Genomic DNA, 8,966 nt, shown 5'->3' on the forward strand with positions numbered 1-8,966 from the left:
TGAGCTTTCCTTCAGCATTCTTGAGGTTAGAAGTACCAAGCGATTCAAACGGCATGTCCAGCTTTCGCCTCCAGGGAGAAGCATTTAGATATTGTAATTGCTCGTTACCATCTTCCTCATCACTGTCAAAATTCCCCACTAAGGCCTTTTCTAATGCATCAAACATTAGCATATGATCGAGTTCTGAAGTAACTGCAGAATCAATCACATCCACTTTTAAGCACTCCTCATCTTCTGTAGGAAATTTCATTGCTTTGAATACATTGAAGGTCACATCCTGATCCTGCACCCGCATAATAAATTCACCTTTCTGCACATCTATCAAGGTACGTCCAGTAGCCAAGAAAGGTCTTCCCAAGACTATGGGAATCCAGAATAACAAAGTCTGCAGGAAAGAAGAGCTTATCCACCTTGACTAGCACATCCTCCACTATACCCCTTGGGTAAGTAATAGAACGATCAGCCAATTGTAGAGACATGTAGGTGGGTTTTGGATCAGGCAAATCCAACTTTTTAAAGATCGACAACGGCATCAGATTGATGCTTGCTCCCAAATCATAAAGGCACTTGTCAAATGACAACTTGCCAATGGTGCAAGAAATGGTGAAGCTACCCAGATCTTTAAGCTTTGGAGGTAACTTTTGCTGTAGAACAGCGCTGCATTCTTCCGTTAGAGCAACGGTCTCAAGGTCATCCAGTTTCACCTTCCTTGAAAGAATACTCTTCATAAACTTCGCATAACTAGGAATTTGCTCCAGAGCCTCGGCGAAAGGTATATTGATGTGAAGTTTCTTGAACACCTCCAGAAACTTACCGAACTGCTTATCCATCTTTTGTTGTTGCAATCTCTTAGGGAAAGGTGGTGGAGGATAGAGCTGTTTCTCCCCTGTATTACCCTCAGGCAGAGTGTGTTCAACAGTAATCTTCCTTGGTTCCGCCGCTTTCTCCTTTTGCTTAGCTTCTTCATCTCTAACTTCAGCTTCTCCTTCTTTTGTCTTTTCAGCATCAGCAACTTTGCCAGACCTTAAGGTAATAGCCTTGACTTGCTCTTTAGCTTCCTTCCTGCCTGGTACTTCCGTGTCACTGGGAAGTGTTCCAGGTTGACGATTGAGCACTGAATTGCCTATTTGACCGATTTGATTTTCCAAGGTCTTGATAGAAACCGCCTGACTCTTGCATAACAGCTTAAGTTCCTCAAAATCAACACTAGTAGGTGCAGCTGCACTTCCCTGTTGAGGATATAATTGCCTTTGAGCATATTGCTGTGGTTGCTGGAATCCAGGTGGATTGAACTGTTTACTCACACCTTGCTGATATGGTGGCTGAATAGCATTCTGATTATTACCCCATCTGAAATTTGGATGATTTCTGTTGTTAGGATGATAAGTAGCTGGTACAGGCTGCTGTTGTCGCTGATAATTATTCACATACTGAACAGATTCATTGACGAGAGAACACTGATCCGTAGCATGAGAACCTGCACAAAGCTCACAGACCATAGCTATTTGATTAACTCCATATGTAGCTAGAGAATCGACCTTCATAGACAGCGCTTGGAGCTGCGCTGCAATAGCAGTGGCTGTATCGACTTCCAGAATACCTGCTACCTTCCCAGGCATCATCCTCTGAGTTAGGTTTTGATGCTCATTTGCAGCCATAGTCTCGATAAGATTATAAGCCTCAGTATAGCTTTTGGCCCACAAGGCGCCTCCAGCTGCTGCATCGAGCATGGGCCGAGATTGGGCCCCCAAACCATTATAGAAACCAGTGATCACCATCCAATCGGGCATTCCATGATGTGGACACTTTCTCAACATTTCCTTGTAGCGTTCCCAAGCTTCGCACATAGATTCTGTAGGTTGCTGCGCAAACTGAGTAAGAGCACTCCTCATAGCAGCACTCTTTGCCACCGGATAAAACTTTACCAGAAACTTTTGCGCAAGATCTTGCCAAGTAGTGATGGACCCAGCTGGTTCAGAATGTAACCAGTCCTTAGCTTTGTCCCTTAGTAAGAATGGGAAAAGCCTCAGTTTGCTAGCCTCATCAGTCACGCCATTATACTTGAAAGTACTGCAGATCTCGACAAAATTCCTTATGTGCATGTTGGGGTCTTCAGTCGCAGCACCTCCAAAAGAAACAGAATTCTGCACCATCTGAATAGTGCCCAGCTTGATTTCAAAGGTGTTAGCTTGAATAGCCGGATGAAGAATGCTTGACTGAATGTCATCAATTTTAGGCCGAGAAAAGTCCATAAGAGCTCGATCGGCCTGAACAATATGATCACCCATGATTACTGGTTCTTTCTGCTCACTTCCTGAATCTGAATCTTCAAAATCTATCTTCTCCGGAATATCAAGAACTTCATCTGTCTCCTCAGCTGTATCTAAAGTCCTCTTGCGAGTACGAGAACGAGTTTGCATAAACGCTCGCTAAAGTACCTGAAACACAACCAGAAACAATAAGTAACAATTATGTCTTAATCACTGAGTCCTAACGACCAATGATGGTAAGTACATAAACTAAACAAATATGCTGAGTCCCCGGTAGCGGTGCCAAAAACTTGTTAGGGCAAAAACACGCGCTAATATTCACGCAAGTATACTCGTTCGCAAGTTATATAGAATACTTTCTAGTTCGTTCCCACAGAAACTCAGACTAATTATTGTTCAATTAAACTCACTCACCAATGTATGATTACTTCTCAATGTTAAAACACTAACACTTAGAATTATTGACTAAATATTAACTACAATTACCTACTTAGTTAATCACTTAATTAACACTTCGAATTAACAATATTAAAACACTCATGAGATCACAACTTCATTACTACTTCCTTCAATAGTTATTGTTATTACCCTTAGCATGCAACAGTGATGATATTAATCGAATAACACGAAACTGATAAAAGCCAACTCTCATTGTACTAATACCATTCTACCAAACATCCACAATTAAGATAGAAGTTGAATAGGCATCAATTATGTTAAGTTCCTATATGTCTACAAAAATTGACAACATAGTGATTTAAGCACAAGTTATTCCTTTTGATTACACAAGGCAAATAAAACGGTTAGAGTTACCCACTAATCATGCACATCATACATGAACTTATGCTAGCATGGCAAGTTCTAAATCTCGAGATCCACCTCGCTTCACAAGAGATTAACACCCTATCTTATATGTTCGCGACGCACATAAGACGAATACGCACAACCAATACTAGAAATCATACAATCATCACACACTAAGGTATTAAACAACTAACTAAAGAATTCCATAGTAAATCCGTTACGACCCCATGATCACGATTAGACCATGATAGCACTTATCGTCATCATGGGTTCATATGAAAACATGATAAACAAACACAAGAGAATAATAACTAAACTAATTATATTAAACCAGAGTACGTCACAAGAGTAATTAGGTTCAAAGCAAAGAAAACTAGCATCCAATGTTACAACGAAATAAGAATCACAAGAAAATATGCTTCCTCTTCGTTGCGATGTGCTAAAACGGTCTTCTTCCTTGTCTCCTTCTCTCCTTGCTTAATACCACAAGCCAACCTTGTGAAAACGTCTCCAAATCTACTTATATAATAGTCCCATAAAACTCAGATTACATAGAAGTTGGAAGCCAAACAGAAGTAAAAGTCTAAAACAGATTATTATTTTTCCCGACCCTGCGCGGCCGCTCAGCATAGCTGAGAGGGCGCTCAGCCTTCTGCGCGGCCGCTCAGTATAGCTGAGCGGGCGCTCAGGGCCCTACTGGAAAATTCCTGAGTTTGCACCGTTTCTTCGCTGTAATCTGCCCCTTTCTTTCCTCTCACAATGCTTAACACATGCCAAGGCTTATTCTTGGTGATTACTCCTCCGAAATACAACTTATACCCTGAAATGCACAAACACTAGAAAAACGCATCAAATACACAAAATACTTGATTTCAAGACACCAATTTAAGCCATTTTAAGACGTTCTAAGTGGTATAAAATGCCACTTATCAAATAGTTAGAACTAAAAAGTGCACATTGAACATGACCAATATCTTCCTGAATATCCCTGTTATCATTACCAAATCAGGAAAGAAAAGCGGATAACCATTGTTATCTTTTCGAAACCATATGGATTGACCCCAGCTCGAATAAGGATGTTATTGTGAAATTTGGTGTAGACTATCGAGGTGGGAATGATTGAATAAGATAATCTATCAAGGATATATGACTTGATTTATCCATGGAAGGATGCAAGTACCCTTTTAAAGGTGGAGTTAAGGATAGAACCTCGATAACTTGAGATGAACCCTAGAGGTATGCATAAAGGTTGGCATTCACCCTTAATAGGGATAATATGAGTTTTGACAGTATAAATTGAAAGGATTAAGGTAACAACAACCTGTAAGGATTAGTGGAGAAATTTTTTAGAAGTATATAGACAATGGTTCTAGTATCAGTAAATGGTATTTTGATATGCCCTGTATCTAGGGAATACAGGAGGAATGATTCAAGAATGACCTTAGAGGTTTTACAAGGAGAAAGGTAATATTCAAAGTTCTGAAGAATAGAAATTTTGATAAAGCAAATATGACATAATAATAATAATGCCAACTGGGGCATGTGTTAAACCATAAGAAAGTATGGATCGAACCAGTAAAGGTCGAAATTATTTAAGGTAATTAGGACCTAAGATAAAAGACGTCCTAAGTATGAGCGAGAGTCAGTCGTGACAATGTTCACATATAAAGACCGAGGCAATAACTTATGGAAAAATGGTGATATTTTTTTTCCTCACTAAATCTTAAGGAAAAGCATTTTCACACAAGCAATGATTGAAAATGAGGTAGAAAATTTAGTTGGAGATCGTTCAAAAGACATTGATTATAAGGAACTATTACTATCAGGAAAGGTCAATGAGGTGGCCGACACTCTAAGTGTAAGAGAGCAATTATAGGCGCTCATGCCAGAGGAATACAGTGATGATGGTTAAAGTCGTGAAGGTTATATTATGGTGTGAAAGATTGGCATTCCTTCTGATGATTGTGCGATACTCAATTGTAATAGTAGTTTGGTAAAGATTTAATTTATATAATCGCCGTGAGCGGGCTATCTATCTTAGAAGGTCCTATTTTGAGATAAGTCAGGACCATGTTACGAGAGGACTAAATGAACCTTTGAGCTTCATGTTTCCTAATAAAGACATATGGTTAATAATGGTATTAACCTGCTATCATTGCTTTCATTGAAACTCTTGTGCAATTTTATCTGCTTCATGTCATGTATGTACATCAGGATCAGGAGTGTTCTTCATGAATCGTGAATGGTAATTATGTTACCTTCTTAGAATAATTTGATACAACAAGTATGGACTCCGTATGGATAGCTATTAAGATTCTAAGGAAAACGAATGACTACCGTAGGTCCGCGGTGGACTATAGTAATCCAGTAATGATTCTATGAATAATAAGATGATAACAACCGAGAGAGTTGTATTTTAATGGATGTTGAGATTGAGTACCACTAATCGGGTCGTGGTGATGTATAAGTTATCAATGATAGATTAATTAAGTCGATTATTTACCTATTGAATATTTATTCCTTCTTATCAATAGAGAGTCGTATTGCTATACGAAGAAGGTTGCGGTATAGCAATGAATTCTAGTAATGATGATATCTAGAATGAAATCCCAGATTTGATTTTTGTTATCGAGGGAGTTTCAATGGTGATTATTTATAAGCTCGAGCAAGAGCATGGGTTCATAGAATAATGGAAGGAATAGTAAATATTCAGGCACGTGGATTACGATGCGATAATACTTGATGCTGAGATATATACATATATTGGTTTGCTCTCCTGTGATAAACCTCTATAGTTCAGAGGTAGACCCCAAGCCAGATGTTTTGTGGCAATATTTTTATATAATTCTCTTAAATTCTTTCTTCTCTCTTCTTTTCATTTTCGATTTTACCATGGCTAGATTTTGAGATTTTGATTTTGAATTCCTCCTTTTTCTTGAAATAGCCGAATGGAACAAGTGGGGAGAGAAGGAGGGTTTTTATGCTTGCTTCCTTGTTTGTTTCTAGGAAATGGGATTGGTGATATCTTATAATGATTTGATATTCTCCTAGTTTGCATCCTTGGATTTTATTCTTGTTGCAAATCTTGGGGACAAATCCAAGTAGCTTACTAGTTTTCCAAGCTAAACTACATGTTCTAGCTTCCTTAGCACACTATTTGGCTAGCTTGCTTGATCATCCTATGTTTAGCTCACTATTTGATTAAGTAACCATGGTTACTTTCTTACCATGGTTAGTTAGTGCTTTAGGTTTATTTAATCGTTTACGCGTTCACTCGGTCGCTTAAACGTTTTCGTAATACTTACTCGTAAATGGTTCGCGACGAAATTCCTTTCGTATTTATTCCTTATATTTTGAATTATCATACTTGAATATAAATCCATAGGGTTTTAATCTTGTAATTATATTATTATTCCCGTAATCCTCGATGAGTCGTAAATACAGTCATTTTTTAAAGTTCATTTTCTTCGAAAACTAATAGCATTTACATACACTCATTTGGTACGTATAATCATAATATCAACTCCGAAACTCATTTTCTTATGCACTACATAGTGTGGGCTCAAAAGTTTTTTCCCGTCCGTCAGGGTTACTATTCATTAAACGTTTTACAAGGTCTCAAAAATTCGAGTTATTACATGAGCACTGTCTACGGGACAGCTGAAATTATGTCTGAAATATACTCCATAGTCACCTTTCTTCCACTTCAAAACCATAAACTTTTTATTCCACTGATGGATCAAGCCATGAAGAGAGTGATTGTTCACAATATGAGGAACAAAGGGCCTGTGTTGTAGTACAACCAATCGGGCCTGGAAGAAGGGGATGCCTTCAACAGAATATGCTTCGAAACATTGAAACACTTAAAGGAATACCAAGGTCATTGCACCTTACAATGAAAACAATGATGAAATCCACCATCGGGGTAAATCTGACATGGGTGAACCTTCAGCTCGACAAGGAGTTTGGGAATGAAAGGGTGCAGTGGGAACCTTAACCCGGATTTTAACCCTGCCTTGTACATATACACTCTGGTGGTACTTAGGTTGCAAGTCCTATTATTGGACTTGGCCTTGAAAACCTCTATACAGTCAAGACATGGATAACTTGACCAAATCTCATCAACATCCTCTTCATCGAGCATGCTTTTATGCTTGAACGCATCAAAGTGCATAGTGCTTGGATACTCGTCGGCCCGCTCCTCTAGCATGCTCTTTAGGCTGTTGGAACAATGTTTAAGAGAGTAGAGAGAAATAAAAGCTCTACCTTTCAGTGACAGAATCATGGCTTGCTTGTGAATTGCTCTCTTAGCCAAGATGGAGGGCTTGTTGTAAGGACCTTAAGATATCCTAAAACACTTGGGAAGTTGAGAGCTTCTAAGCTTGAGAAAATTTGGGAGGAGTTGGGAAATGAAGGTGTGAATGAAAATAAGAACTTCTCATCTTCTTTTATAGGGAAAGAGGTACCTGCTACAGCTAGGTCACAATTCTTCCTAGTTCGCGCTAGCAGATATCACTTGAAAAAAGACCGAAAAATGGTAGGAAAATGGTCAAGAACTGAGAGTAAAGGACATAATAAATGAATAAAGCGATGTAGAACACCGCTTATCATATCAGTCCTCCAAGAAAAGCTCGATGAAGGCTAAACATAAGTCATTAGTCTTAATTTGGAAATAAATTATGCTAATCATAATGATTAGTGAAAAACTTGAAGATCACAGCAAGGTTAAGCTCTTAATCCAACATCAATAGTCATCCATAGCCACAACTCAATTACGGGAATATTCTGAGAATAAGTTTCATGAGGAGCAGAACGTTCACGAGGAAAAGAGCAGAACGTTCACTATAAAAAGAGTAGAACGTTCACTATAACAAGCTTAGAACGTTCACGGGGATGAATACAATTTTTTTTGGAGAACGTTCACCTCCCGGCCGACCAGGACCACTGTGGAGGTGGCTTTGTAATATCCGGGATATGACGTGTAATTATTGTTGCTAATAAATAAATATTATTTGTTTATTAAATGAATTTTGGTGAATTATTTGTGAAGTGATATCTGTGTTTGGATATGTAAATATGATATAATTTGAGTATTTTAATTTTTATAATTCTAAAATAAAGCATAGATAATTGTGATATTTTTCTATCAATTTTTATGTTAATTTATGATTTTATAGAAAATTTATGGATTTAATAAATTATTTTTTCTAGTATTTATAAACTATTTTGTATAATCGGGAACCAGCCGACCTTAACCGTTTTTACGTTTTTGTAACCCGAAACTCTTCCGAGAACTCCTTCCTAACCTAATTGCAATATTCCGAGCATTTTCCATGTTTTGACTTTTTCGATCCGGCGTACGGTTTGTCCAGTGAGGGTCCCGGTACAATATTTTTGATACAAAATTTGTTTCGGTAAATCAATAAAACTCGTATTTTCGATAAACGGGATCTTTTTATTAAACTATTATAATTATCACCTCGTAGTACGTGTAACCAGGCGCTGAGACCAAGAACGCAGTACAAATTGTATAGATTTGGATAATTATCCCAAAACCGGTACTGTTTTGGATATGTTTTTCTCAGATAAACATAATATTTTTGATAGGGATAAATAAATTATGATAGTATAATTTATTTACTGCAAGGTATGGGCTGCTAGGCCCAATAAAAAGATATGTGATACTCAGACCGGAAAGGTTAAGCCTTATGGACCAGATCAGGCCTGATGGAATAAAGAAGGCCCAAAAGCCCTGATTATTAATTAATTTCGTAATTAATTAATAAGGAAAAATCAGCTATTGAGAAGAGTCCCGATAAGGATATAAATCCTTATAGATTAGCCTCAAGGGGACCTAAAAGGATAAGGAATCAGTTTCCTACTATCTAGGAC

The 8,966-nt window shown here is 37.9% G+C and overlaps 1 non-coding gene across 1 annotated transcript; it reads left to right on the top strand.

Annotated features, from left to right (window-relative positions):
- Positions 1 to 1,788: 1,788 nt before the first annotated feature.
- On the top strand, positions 1,789 to 1,895 carry LOC141681470 (small nucleolar RNA R71). The gene has a single exon (XR_012558902.1). It is a non-coding gene; the product is annotated as a small nucleolar RNA R71 (small nucleolar RNA).
- The last annotated feature ends 7,071 nt before the right edge of the window (positions 1,896 to 8,966 follow it).

Source organism: Apium graveolens, chromosome 8 (genome assembly GCF_009905375.1).
Source record: "Apium graveolens cultivar Ventura chromosome 8, ASM990537v1, whole genome shotgun sequence".
In the NCBI taxonomy this organism is placed as follows: Eukaryota; Viridiplantae; Streptophyta; class Magnoliopsida; order Apiales; family Apiaceae; genus Apium; species Apium graveolens.